The following is a 15,259-nucleotide window of genomic DNA, read 5'->3' as shown; positions in this document are numbered from 1 at the left end:
GAAGGATTTCTCGTATCACATTCAAAGATAATCTTGTCTCCTTCACGAAAAGAATGAAGACTACATAAATGCTTCCACCCTTTGCCAAGTTTAATCCGTCTAGAAGGAGGCTTCCCTTTCAAGACCTTGCATTCCACATCCATTAGTAAACCATGCAGAGTAACCTTATTGAATCTCCCTTGTTTGAATATATTGTGAAAATTTAGCAGGAAGATCCTACAACAATATCGAAATAATAAGAAAATAGAAATGAAGTAGAATATAATACCGAGCATTTTTAAATAAATCAATTTTATACTAACCAGATAACTGAGTTTGATACTTAATCGAGACAACTTTATGGAAAAATGGTCGAAGGGACCAATGTTTAAGGGTTCCTTCCCTTCAATTTCTTCCAATTAACGATTTACTCCACTCTGAGGGACGTCATCCATATAAACAGTTATATGGAAGGCGTTGTGACCCACATAACGAAATAAAATGTAGTTATCATCTATGAAACCATAAAAATCAAACAAATTAAACCATCCACTCAATATTTCCGGCGACAATAAATTTTCGTTATATTCCACTATATGGACATTTCCTTCTGAATAGGGTCCACTCCTTTCCCAGTTCTTTTTGAAACTCGATGGCGAAAGCCCGATCTACATAACCAAGCTATTGATTTTGAAATAAAGAAACAAAAATGTCAGCAAATGAAGAAAATGTTGAAAAGAAGAAATTTTGGAAAAAAAGATAAATATACATACTTCAACACGGCTGTTCATGCACCAAAAGACTCCTCTTGTTTGAAGTCTAATGATTTCTTCAGCACTGGGCGCCATTAAATGAGTAATGGAGAAAACACCAAGAATTCAGTAGGAGAGAAAAAGAATAATAGAGAAACCACCAGAAAAAAAGTAGTAGAGCACCAGAAAGAAAGTAGCAGAGGAGGATATTTTATAGAAGATTTAAGTAGAAATGAAAAAAACACCACAATGTTATGACCTTTGGTTTGTCCAGTGTCTCTTTCATTTCAAGTACATCATTAATTAATTAATAATCATTTAATAATATTAAAAAATAACAATTAAACTGAATTATAACAGGCATACTACAATATAATAATACATAATACGTAATTATATAATATTATATATTATGTATATAATTTTTTTAATATTTAATTATAATAAGAATAAAGTTAAATTTAAATAATATTGAAAATGAATTAAATTTTAATTATATAAAGAAATGATTGTTGGGAAGCGAAATTTAAATTTAAACTATTAATGTTTAATGTTAAAATGATTATCTATATCTACCAAATCTGATAGGGAAGAGGAATGAATATTTTGAAAACTGTGTGAGATTACATTAGCCACGTGTATTTGAAAAAATACAAAATCAAGTAAGTTAGACTCAATCTAAAAAAGTACAAATCAAGTAGGTGACAATATCTGTAAATTTGTGAGTTGATTGCTACCAGATATATGGAAAGCACGCATGTATCGATAAATAAAGCCTTTAAATATTTTTTTTTATTTAAACAAATTGTTTTATTTAATAAATATTTTTGAATAATGAATTTGTTCATTTTTAAGAAGTTTGATGATGAGAAATATAACATAAAAAGAAGTCGTCTCAGAAAAAAAAATCAATTCTGACAACATATAATTATTTGACATAAATAATAATCTATACCTATATATAAAGGAGATTCCCTCTTTAACTGCTCTCAAATTTCTTCCTATTTTATCCTTAGATTAATATTTAGTTTTATTTCATTATTTTGGGTATTGCGTCATTTCCTTCTTTTTAAAAATATTTGAAATAAATGGAGGAGCGGTTTTGAATTAAAAGAGATGGTTTATTTTTGAAAATGAATTGCTAAAAAGAGGGAGTGTCTCTTAAAATTATGGGAGAGAAATAAATTTAAAAAATATTTTAAATAAATCGAGCAACTGTTTTGAATTTAAAGAGATAATTTATTTTGAAAATTAAATGAGAGGAGTGTCTGTTTGATGAGAGAGAAATAAATATTAGGAAACGTGAGTAGTGAGTAGTGGTCGAACGTGAGCAATTTTGAAAATTATTGAGTATATTGTCATTTTGTCATTTTCCATTATTATTGAGCGGGTTACATAGGAATAGTGGATTTCAGGAGTAGTTGAAAAGGACCAGTTACATCCACTTCGGAAGGAGCAGTTTCACCGGTTACATCCACTTCATTTTCTCTTTTATATTTCGACTCCAAAGAAAAAAATGCTCATAAATTTTGACACATCTTGAACTTTCTTCCTTCACCCTCCGTGTTCTTCTCCTACTCTCACCCGTCTCACGTCCACTACATCCATTCCGCCTTTTCATCGGCCTCCACTCTTTCAAAATGCTCTCTAAGCACAAAAGAAGTTTATATAATTTTGATTATTTAATTGTTGGAAGAGCAAGTGGAGGCGGAAGAAGTAGAAAATGGAGAAGCTGATCTAGGTGAAGGAGAATCAACTGTTCTTCCCAATCTTTTGCGACCCCTTTCACTAATCTCAACTAGGTTGATTCTGATCTCGCTTGCTTGAACCCTCCAAGAGCAGGTTTCACTTTTATTCTTCTTTTTCTCATTCTACTATATTGCTTCATCTTCACTCCCTTTAATTGGGGAAAAATGATTATTAACGTAACATTGATTTGTTTGTTTGCTTATTCATGTGTTTTGTTTGAGTTTTGGCAGGAATTTTTTTTCCAGTGTATGCAAGGTAAAACAATTATTTTGATATTTAGCAGTTTTTTTGGATGAGTTTAGAGAGAATGTCTCCATTAGAACTGTAATCACTTTTATTGTCATATTAAATCATTATTATTATCTTATTTTATATTTAGTATTAGATCAATCATGGGGTTTCACTTATTCATATAGTTGTTTTTTCAATAATGTTTGCGTAAGTGTTTTTTCTTTTATAGTAATGTAATTGTATATCTGGAAAATTATGTTTGATTGTAATTCACCATTAATTAGTATCTTTTGTCTTCCAGGTGTTAGGCATGATGGTTGATATTTCTATATATTCGATGTACAATTTGGAAACAAAGTCTCACAAGGAAACTTCCTTCTTCTAAAACACTGACTACTAATGATGAAGCATCTGAAGAACCGGTGATTGACCATTCTAACAATGTTGAGAAAAAAAATTCTAACAATGTTGAGACCCTCACAAAGTAGTGTTAACAATGAGGCACCATCAACCACTGTTGATTAATGTATTTTCATATTCGTGGAATGTTTGGAAATAAAAGTATTCCACAATAATAGTATTCTTTTCTTTTAATTCTCATCATATTGAATCTCATACTTTTTTGTTAATATTGGAAAAAAGTTGAATTCCCATATTACTCTAAAGTTTGCAAAAAATATTGTTGCTAACTCTCTCTCATCGGATTTTATATTTTATTTTATTTTATTCTCGACTACAATTTTTAGTTTTTGTTTATATTAATTTTATAAAAATAATAAAATATAAAGAGATTATATCCTTTTAGTTATGCAAAGACTAATATTTATTTAATTATTAAAAAGTGTATTTATGATAGCAAAATGTGAAAAAAATTGAATGATAACAATTGTGACATATATAATAATTTTAAAAATATTATATAACTAATCCTAATTAATTTTATATAACTAATCCTAATTAATTTATTTTACATTCAATTATTTTTTATTTTTAAAAGATTGATGTGGTATAAACATTCAAAATCTTAACAATGGAAGATGAAAAATATAAAAGAAAAGGAAAAAAAAATCCTAAAATTAGTTAATAGTTTTACAATTTTAATATATTTTTTTAAAGAAATTATTATAAAATTAAGCACTTTTAATTTATAAAAATTTATTATTTAATTTTAATATATTTTAATTTTAGTATTATTTATATTTTAACAATCTTATGTTTGTCACTTGAATTTAATGTAGAAATATCGTTTAAATTATTATTAACTAACTTAGTTTTTTTTACTGTAATTTTATTAAAAAATAGTATTAAAATATTATATAATCTTATTTACAAAATAAATTATTTAGTTATTTTAAAATAATGAAAAATTATTTGATTATTTATTTTAAATTAAATAAATAAATTATATTTTATTTACATAAAGATTTTTTTTTATAAATATGATACTATTTAAATAAAATTTTATTTTTTTTAAACAAATAATTGTAAATACAGTTTTTTTTATTAAAATTTCAAGTAAATCCAATCTTCTTAAAGGAATCTTTCGCATATCTTTATTATATTAAAAAATATATAACTTTAATATGTTATTTTTAAAATTTAATTGTTTTATGTTTTGTATTTTTATTATATTAAAGTACATATAACTTTAATATGTTATTTTTATAATTTAATTGTTTTATGTTTTCACATTTTTATATGTAATTTTAATATATGTTATTTATACTTCTATACCTATATATAAAAGGGATTCCTACTTAACTGACATTTTATTTTATTTCAATTTTATCTTTATATTTTTATTTTATTTTATTATTTTACAAATATATGATCGAAGATATTTTTGTGAGTAGTTTTAATTTTATATCTTAAAGTGAGACTAACATAATTGATATAACTATTTTTAAATTCAAAATTAAACATTGCAAAGTGAGACTTGCTCAATTGCATCTTTTTCTGTTCATCTTCATTTTTATCCCCATCAAACGTTTTTTTCGTTTTCATAGGTTATATTATCATTCCAAAACCACGAAATCAACCAGTAAGTATTGTTTTTTCAATTATAAAATAGAAGATGGATATGCAATGTGTGAATTTACTCTTTTTTTTTAAAAATTATTTATGCATGTGGGTGCACTGTCCATTCTTGAATTTTCCAAAGATTGAAAATACAAAGAGAGGATATGAGGAGAATACAGGCGTTGCAGTTGAATGGAGATATCAACACAAAGCATTTACACATTTATCTACACAAACAGATATTTATTAATATATGTATATTGCATATATATATATATATGTATTTTGCAATTTATTCATAATTGACATTCTTTAGTAGGAATAAAATTTGTAAAACAATGGAACACTTAGAAAGATGATCGAACACTCGCATGGATTAAGCCAATTAACACAAGGTATAATGATTTTACATAATAATGATGATAATGATATTTTTTATTCATAATATACTATAAATTTATATTGTTAATATAAGTGCGCAAATAATAACATTATTTATTTAAATTTTTAATATTAAACATATATATATATATATATATATAAATGATAAAAATAAAAAATGCAGATACACATGCGCTCTCGCCTGTGTGCCCGCTAGTAATAATAATAAGCATGTAAATCCAAAGGTTAAAATTTAACTAATGTTTAAAATAAATTATTGTGTAAAAAAATAAATTTTGAAATCCTAAAATTTGGAAATTGGGATGAAATGATTACCTGCTTCATTAACTGTGCATAGGAAAAATCAATTAAATTTTGAAAAAAGTGTATCAGGAAAATACAAAGGGCACACTCTATCTCATAAAGAATAAAATAAATTATTGAGTTAATTATTCTGATACCTATTTAATGCAACCATGTATCAATAAACAAAAGACTTGAAAATAAGAAATGATCTCCCTTGTATCTTGTTGACCATAATGTTGATATAATATGAGCACAGTAACTTATATAATCATTTAAGGTATAAGTTATAAGTAATAAAAACAGAGCATGATTAAATAACAAATCATTGTTAGACATATGATGCAATTTGTCGTAACAATATTATACTCAATTTATCAACCATTTAAATACTAATTCTTAAGAATTCTCAATTTATCAACCATTTAAATAATAATTCGTTATTCAATTTAGTACATGTATTTGAAGAATAAGTATAATGTAATTGACATACGTGTAAAGTTTCTAATGATAAACAATGTTACATAAAATTTTCAGAAAAATATTATATTATATTATTTATAAATAAAAAATTGTTTAAAGTAACATAATTACTGTAACAAATTGTCCAATGATGAAACCAACACATTACACAAAGAAATTAAATAATATGTACTGAGTAACGAATACAAACTAAAACTGCCCAAATAGTAAAACCGCTAAAAATTAATAAAACACATTGTTATTACTAATAAAACAAACTGTTAAAATGTACACAAAAATGATGACAATAAGAGAAAATAGTTTGATAAAAGTTATGAAAAAATCATGAATAATAGATTTTTAGAAAAAATAATAATTTTACATTCCTGTAACAATTGTTGACAAATAGTTCTACAAATTAGTACATATGATTTGAAGAATAAGTATAAGGTATTATACATACCTGTAAAGTTTCTTGAAACAAATAACTCACCTGAAATATTCAAGATAAAAACTTATTATATCAGTTATAAATAAAAAAACTGATTAAAATAAGATAATAATAAAAATTTATATATATAATATATAAATGTATTGAAGTCTAAAAAATTGTTTTATATGATTTGAAGAATAAGTATAAGGTACTCTTTTCAATCAATGTTGATATTTGTCCTTAATATCTTGAATGAGATATGATCATCCAGTCCGTAGCCCTCAATAGAATTTGACTCCATAAATCAAGAATTTCACATTGCCTTTCAAGAGCCTGAATAATAGATTAAGTACACAAATAGATACACGAAATTTGTAATAGTAATAATAAATTATGTAAATTAATAATTTAAGTAAGGATACCTCATCAAGTGCTTAAGAGAATAAATCTTATGAAGTGCTTCAGAGAAGCATCCTCATGAAGTGCTTTAGAGATTCATCATTTTTGAACTTTAATGTTACAAAATTGTTTCTTCTTATAAGTAATTCCTGTAAAACATTAATTAAATTAACAAACTTTGACAAAGATATGTCAGAATAGGATCAGATGACCATGAATATTTGTGTCAAACAAAAGCATTGGTAAAAACCTATCAGAGATAGTGTATATTAGTTCTTAAATTGTTGTTCATATATTACAAAAAAAGATATGATATAAAAATATATTTCAAATAATTAAAGAATTTTCATACCTCATATGTAAGGCTGTAAGTTAATACTTCAAACATTTTCGAATATTTCTTTGTAAACCACGTTAGTAGTGAAATTTGTGGCAATACCATTATCATCCAAAATCAATATCTTCAACCCTTTCTTAGATTTTACTCTTGAAAGAGCAACATATAATTGTCCGTGTGTAAAGACTGGACGGGATAGATATAGACCAACTTTATTCAGAGTTTGACCTTGACTTTTATTTATTGTCATGACAAAACACAAAGATATTGGAAATTGCCTTCTTTGAAACATAAATGGCAAACCTGATTCCGAAGGAGTCAAGTTCATTCTCGGAATAAATATTTGATCACCTATATTTTTCCCAGTAATAACTTTGGCACCAATAACATTTTTCTCCAAGTGAGTTACCTGTAGTCTTGTCCCATTGCAAAGTCCATTGGCTTGATCAATATTTCTTAGAAGCATTATTGGAACTCCGACTTTTAATTTAACACAGTGATTGGGAATTCCAGAGCATTTGATCTCATTTAAAAATTCAGTTGTAAACCACTCAGCTTGAGCTTTTTCTTGTTCTTCACATTCACAAGGACTGTCTGAACTTAAATAAGTAACTTCAGATCCTAGTATTAATGATAAAATGAATTCATTCACTTGATCCACACATTCTGTTGTTGGACATAATATTGCACCATCATCAAAAGAACCATCAGATGTCACATTGTTTATGTAGGAGGGATAAACAAACTCAACCAACTACAGTAAAGGTTGTTCAACATCTAAAATTAAATTCTCTTCTGGTATTTCAATCATTCCCTGTCCCAACTCATTTAACTCCATATCTCCATCTCCAATGTGAAGTATCCAATCAGCAAACTCTTTTATTTCTGTTTGACTTTGCATTGATGTGTGACTCTTTAATCTCATATTCTCTGTAAGTTTTAAGATTTTGCAATGTTTCCATAAGTTAGAGTAATTTATTGTTGCCTTCACAATGTCATATTTTGATCCATTTTTTACAACAGGTAATATCTGACGAAAGTCTTTTCCCAATACAATTACTTTACCACCAAAAGGTTTAAGAGCATTTTCTTCACTTTCAGCTCTCATGACATCCCTTAAAGTTCTATCTAGGGCTTCAAAACATAACCTATTAATCATTGGGGCTTCATCCCATATAATTAATTTCGTTTTGATCAACAATTTGGCCCTAAGACTTCCTTGAGGAATATTGCAGGTTGACTCTTCATTTATTACCAAAGGAATGCAAAAGGTAGAATGTGCTGTTTTTCCTCCTGGAAGTAACAAAGAAGCTATACCGCTAGAAGCTATATTTAACACAATCAACCCTTTTGATCTAATACCAGTGGGCAAAGTTTTCCACATGAAAGTTTTTCCAATTCCCCCATAACCATATAAGAAAAAAAAAACCACCAAGGTCTGACAGGACTGCTGTCATTATATTCTCATAGACTTCCACTTGCTCAGGAGTAAGAGTTTGAAAAAGAGAACAATGCATTTCAGGCATTTCTATTTTGTCATAATTCAATTCATCAATAATGAATCTATTTTGATAAATAAAAGAATCTAAATGAATAGGTTCTGGCAGACTTGGAAAATCTTTCAAACACTTACCATTTGAAATTAATAACATTTCTACTTGTAGAAGACAAAGGTTTTGAATTTGAGCATCTTCAATTCTAAGACCTAGGAAAGAAATTATATGTCATACAACAATTATAAATTTAAAAAAAATAAAAAATTATACCTGGTAGGACAAACTCCTTTCTTTTTTGGTATAAAATATCATCTGATAACAACTTCCATGTTTTGTTCCACACTTCATCTGGTCTAGACATAGTATTCATCATTAAAAGGGTAACAAAGAGTCTTCTCAATTGATTTCCTGAAGCAAAGTCACTGCACTCTATAATGGCATCAATAAACTCTTTATCATCTGCCAATAGCCCCATTGCATAGCATGCCTCTTTATATGTTTTGTGAATGAAACCATTAACAGTTTTGATATTATCATAGTTACAACAACCCTTTTGATAATTCAACAATAACCTCAGATAATATAATTCCCCTGACCCTGCAGGAATATATGTTAACCTTCCAATACTAACACCAATTTTCCTTGGCTTCCACTCTCTTCTGTTTGCCATCCAAACAAAATATCTAGGGTATTCACAGTAAGTCAAATTTTTTCCCAGTAGATAAATTTTATTAGCTTCAAACCAAGCTAAAAACATTGTTGTTTTATGTTGATTGAAGTTCAATATTTCATCAATGTCTTCATTGTCTTTAAAGAGAATTGGTTGCTCGTACAATAGTTGAAAAGTTAATCGTTGAATTGGAGGCCAACTATGATGAATATCAAAGGCAAATATTCTCCACACAGCTTCACGTGGAGATATGTATCTACAATCACTGTTTAATTTCATCAATAACTGGGGTCTCTGTAGAGTCTTTATCAGCAGAAGTAATTTTCAAATTGGCTCTATCTGGACCCTTGTTCACATATTTAAATAAATGTTTGATTGAATTTGATTTGTTGCAATATTTTGTGTTAACATGGGCTTGATACCTCAGTAGTAGCAAAGGGCTATATGGCACAACATTTCTATTGTCCAACTTAATTCCATTTTTAAGAATGAATGTTCCATTATCTTGACGTTTATAACATGCATATCCATCCTCATCAATAGTAGTCAACAGTTTAAATTTCTTGGGGTAAAATTTCGAACATCTACCATTAATCATGCAAGGTGAACTTATTCGACTTACCCCGCAAGGGCCATGTATCATGTAGGTTGTCACTGCCTTCAACAATTTAGGATATAAAATTGCATCGGGTAATTCTGCAGAAATGACTCCATCAATATCTGTTCGATTTCTTAACTTATTCTCTCCATCCAACCACAGTAGTATGTGGGCATGAGGTAAACCCCTTTTTTGAAATTCCACAATGTACATACCTAAAAGAATATGAAAAAAAATCTTCAAAATGTAATACATAATAATATAGCAAAGAAACTGTTAAATATAGGTTAATGTGGATTACCTGCATTAACTTTTCCAAAATAGTCATGTTTTTTGAAGTCAATCATCATTTGATATAATTTCATCTTGAAAACTCTACAAACAATGTCTGGCCTATCAACAACAGTTAATCCTTTTGAAGTAAGAAAGTCACGTATTTCTGACCAATTTACGTTGCAGGTAATAGTGATAAATAAATCCGGATATACAAATGTTTTGCAAATGGCCATAGCATCTTGGAAATTTTTGAACATATATCTCATTCCTCCTGTAAAAGATGAAGGTAAAACTATACGCTTTCCAATTGCAGAAGAATTTGTTTCTCCTCGATTCATCGCTTCTTGTACGCCTTGCAAAATATCACAACAAATTGTTTTTTGGTTTAGCCTTATAAACGACAATCTTTGAGCTTCAACCATTGTATATGCATCAACCAAAAATTGTTGAAACAATCGACGTGAATGGACTATATTCCCAAACTCCACATTTCTTTCTTGAATTCTAAATTCAATAAATTCCCTTAATGAAATACGACTTCTCTTACGTTCTCTGTTGTTACTTCCAGAATTCTGTATTGGAATATGTTCTTGATACCCATCCTCTCCAAAGGGGAATATTAATGGATATTGTAATGGAATAAAGGTTGTATGTGTTTTATGGAGTCTATACATTTGTCCTGAATTTTTTTTCACTATGATATCTCGCCCTACATCCATGTTGCTCATATCACCCACAATTAATGCATCTATCTCATCTGTTGTAGGGGTATTGTACACTCTTGGATCTTTGCATCGGTGTCTAAATAACCTCAATGCAAAATCTGAATTTACATCATCATGTACAAAATCTCTTACTCTTCTAAAAGTTTTTGCCAAAACATTGTTGTCATCAATCATCTTGGTAAGATCTTCAATCAAGGATTTGTCAAACTTCACATTTTTCACTTTTGACCTACATGCAATTTTTAAAAATATATCATTAAAAATGATCTTTGAATTAATCCATTAAATAGAAAGTAAGTCATTAAAGTAACTAAATATAACACATACCCAAAGTGAGATAATCTATTTGACACTTCATTTTGAGTGTCATATTGATAGCTGTCGTTTTGCTGTCAAATTAATATGATTCTAGCGTAGACTTGTCTAACACTAGAGAGATGAGAGTATAATTGTGGACAAATGTCCCCAAGTCGTCTCCCAACGAATCCAATAGTAAAATCAGTTGATCAGGGTTTAAAATCTATCTGCAAACAATAAAAGTTAGCAATAACAATAAAGATAAAAAGGGGGTTTGAGATAGTTGTGCAGAAAATATAAAAGAGATTAAAATAGCAAATAAAAAGCGGTTGATCCCAAGTTCTTCCACCATTGAATTCTTCACAGGTTCTCTAAAGATTAATCTTTTCTCAATCCTCCAACAGAGCTAAACCAGATTGAACATGCGCCGATCTGATTCAACTGAAACTCACCAGTAAAGCATGCGTCTACTGGTTTAATCCAAACTCACTTTGTTCCATGCGTATACTCCATGGGAATGCTTGCCTCCTCACTCTTGAATCATGCGCCCAAGAAATTAATTAGAACAATGCGAACTAACTAAGAAACCAAAGTTTAAGACAAGGAAGACTCTCAATCATGCGTTCAAGTACAACCTCTCACAAAAACTAGTTTTCCAGGAGATTAGACAATAAAAACAACTGCTATAGAGAATTAAAAATAGAAACTTTTATTGATCAAAACCTCAGAACTCAATGGGGAATTTACTGCATGTTTGGCCCATTCACAAAGGTAGATGCTTCAGATAATTTACCCTAAAAACACAAAAGTTACCAAAGATAATAGTTAAGGCCCAAATAAACCCAATTATATGAATATTAATTAAAACAATGAATTTATTTATTATTATAGTCCAATAATCTATGATTAAGGCTATTGTGTGTGAATAAATATATGCTCATCAAATATATGTAAAGTTGTGCAAACTTAGGAGATGATCCATTATTGGGGAACAAGCTTCCAATCCTATGATAGTTTTGTCCTTGCAGAATAAATTGAGGAGGGCCATATCCATCATTTATCGAAGAATGAATATTCCCTCCAATTGAAGTAAATGAAAATATACTATTGTAACTTCTAATATTTTGTAGATAGTGTTGACTTCGACTATCTTTCCCATTTAATAAATCTAACAGCAATTTAGGAGGTTCTTGTAAGAAAGGGAGTTGTACTTTTCCCTTTTGACAACAAATAGAAAAATCAACGTTAACTAAGTCTTAGATTTCTGAGATCTTTCTTCATACCAAACCTCGCCCAAGCAGTATTCACATTGAATAGTAGGTTGTCCAAATTCAACAGTAGCTATTTTCAGAAAATAAAGATAGGTGATCTATTAGTTTTCTGATATAAATTGATTTAGTTTGCATGAAGAAGTGAAGAAGTTAGAGTTAAAGATATGCACCTTCATTTTTAGCTTTTGAATATAATTCAGAAGTATAAACTTGACTCGTGTCATCTGAAACAAAAAATAATAAAAGAAAGTGGTTGTTACAAAATTAAAAAAAAAAGAATTATAAATTAACAATTTTTAGTACCATTATTTTCTTCATTTTGGATATCTTCGTCAAAATTCAATCTCTGAGTCACTTATTCAATGATTTCAACACTGTGTGTACCGGACTTGTTATGTAAGTTTAGTGTGTTACTAAATACATACCCTAAACTCCCTGCAACTGAATTACCTAGAGAAAATATGTTCCAAAGCAACAATTAATTAGTACTAAAACATGAGTATGATTTTGAAATTTAATTGACAAAAAAGATCAATGAAAAATAATTTACATTGGTTTCCTGAACTAACCTTGAAATTTAGGGGTAGTACAAATTGTTTGTAAACATGACAATGATTGAGAAGTTGCATCCATCACGTTCAAATGATTCTTAGGGGTCACTGATTGCGAAACACAATGATTTAGGTTAAAAAAGTGTCTTTCATTAAATGAATTTTCATTCAATTTATATTTCTACTACCTCTAGCTTGATCACCCTTTTGCAGCTTTACCAAAATGTGCACAAATACAAAGAAAAAAAATATTTTTTTAAAAAAAATAAAGAAATAAAATTCTAATGTGCTATTGCTAGATATTGTAATCAAATATAACGAATCATGGATCGTAAACTAACCATGAGGAAGTTGAGTGAGGGTAATGTCTCCATGAGTAATTGTTTGCATCGATGACACTGCTTTGGTAGTAGAATTCATCATGTTTAAGTCATTTTTAGGAGTAAGGTTATGAGAAGAAAGGAAATTTGAGCCTGTAATTCCAGATGTCTGAGAAGCAAAATCCTGACTTGATTTAAGAGTACTTTGACCTACAACAAAAACTTTCAATGAGTGATCGAATAAGATAAATAAATTAACATCAGTATATAAGAACTAATAAATTATTTTACATTAAATTTAATCTTTGAACAATGATTTGAAGAACTTTAGCATTTCAGTGTGTTTTAACCATATATATATACGGTAATTATTACTACTTAATGATTTCAGCTGATTTAGAAAAAATATAGTAAAACATAAATTAGTACTATACTTAATAAATCTAATCTGTCTGTATATTTGTAATAATATTATAATTGTAATCAAAACAGTTGAATGATCCATTAGAACTAACCATGAAGTTTCACTGTAAGCCCAAATTCTTCATTACTAACTGTAGTCATTGATGACAATACTTTTGGAATTGAATGCATTGTGTAGAATTCATTGTCAGGAGTCAGTTTTGCACAGATAGAATCATTTATGCTTGTATTTTGAGAAGTTTGACACAAAAATTTCTTACTTGAGTTCACAATAGTTTGACCTACAAAAAAATAAATTAGGCATAAGATTTGACTTTAGTAATATAATTACAAATTTCATTGAATGACATATTGCGAGAGTTAAATGAAATAAAATGTCATTGTTATTACCTCTTGTTTGATCAACCTTTTCTCGCTGATCATAAATGAAGTTTTCTCCCTCTACCCTTGCAGATTTGGCAACATCTGATTAATATAAAAAAAAAATTGATTCCACAAAAAAAGTATATATAAAAATTCAAATGTTTATTGATGTAGTATTAGTTTAAATTGTAATGAATAAAATTTATAATACGTTTTCACTAACCTTGAAGCAATTCTACATTACTAACAGTACTCATTGATGACAATACTTTGGTTGCTGAATGCATTAATTGATTGTTGGGAGTAAACTTCTCATAACAGGGATATTTGTTATCATAATTCGTGATACTGAAGAACCAAGATCTTCACATGAGTTAGGAGTACTTCCACCTACAACAATAAGTCAGAATGAGTGATAAATAAGGTAAAGGGATGACAAATAATGTTAATTATATTTTAAATATAAATTTAAATCTAACTTTATATAAAAAGAAGGTACTTAGGTTTCACTACCTGTTGTTTTAACTTCTTTGCTGCGCAGTTCATATAATATATTTATTCTTTTTCTTCTGTTATATTTTCCATTATCAGCATCGAGAACTAAAATAAATAAAAAATTACAACGAAAATCATATATAAATAGGATAAAGTACTTTTGAAGTAAAGAATATTCTTAAAGTTATACTTACCATTGTTGGAATCAGATATGCATGTTGTGTTTGGATTTTGATTCTCTAGAAAATAAAACCCATGTAAAATAATAATTTGTTAAAAACTATAACATACGATCTATTTTTTTTATATATTTTTACCATAAATTGTGTTGAAAGTTCATTCACTCTTACATCATAACTAATTATTAACTTCTTTTATGAACCTAATTTTTAAATATATATAATAAAAAAATTAGATACCAGTAAAATTAAGTTCATAGAATTATGAGTTAAGTGTATTGCATTTTGATTAACATGTTTCAAAATAAAAATACATGGATAAATTTTGACATTTAGTATTATTAATGATAAAAAAAAGGTAATTATGTTCACTACCTGTTGTTTTGACTTTTCCGCTTCACAATTCATACAATATATTTTTTCTTTTTCTTCTGCCATATTTTCCATTATCAGCTGCGAGAACTAAAAAAGTAAAAAGAAATTACAAAGAAAATCATAAATAAATAACATAGAGTACTTTGAAGTAAACAATATACTTAAAGTTATGCTT

The 15,259-nt window shown here is 28.0% G+C and overlaps 1 pseudogene; it reads right to left on the bottom strand.

Annotated features, from left to right (window-relative positions):
- Positions 1 to 7,088: 7,088 nt before the first annotated feature.
- LOC137833141 (uncharacterized) lies at positions 7,089 to 10,984 on the bottom strand (annotated as a pseudogene).
- Between the last annotated feature and the right edge of the window lie 4,275 nt (positions 10,985 to 15,259).

This window comes from Phaseolus vulgaris, chromosome 6 (assembly GCF_000499845.2).
Source record: "Phaseolus vulgaris cultivar G19833 chromosome 6, P. vulgaris v2.0, whole genome shotgun sequence".
Taxonomy (NCBI): domain Eukaryota; kingdom Viridiplantae; phylum Streptophyta; class Magnoliopsida; order Fabales; family Fabaceae; genus Phaseolus; species Phaseolus vulgaris.
This window is presented reverse-complemented; position numbering and strand designations above follow the sequence as displayed.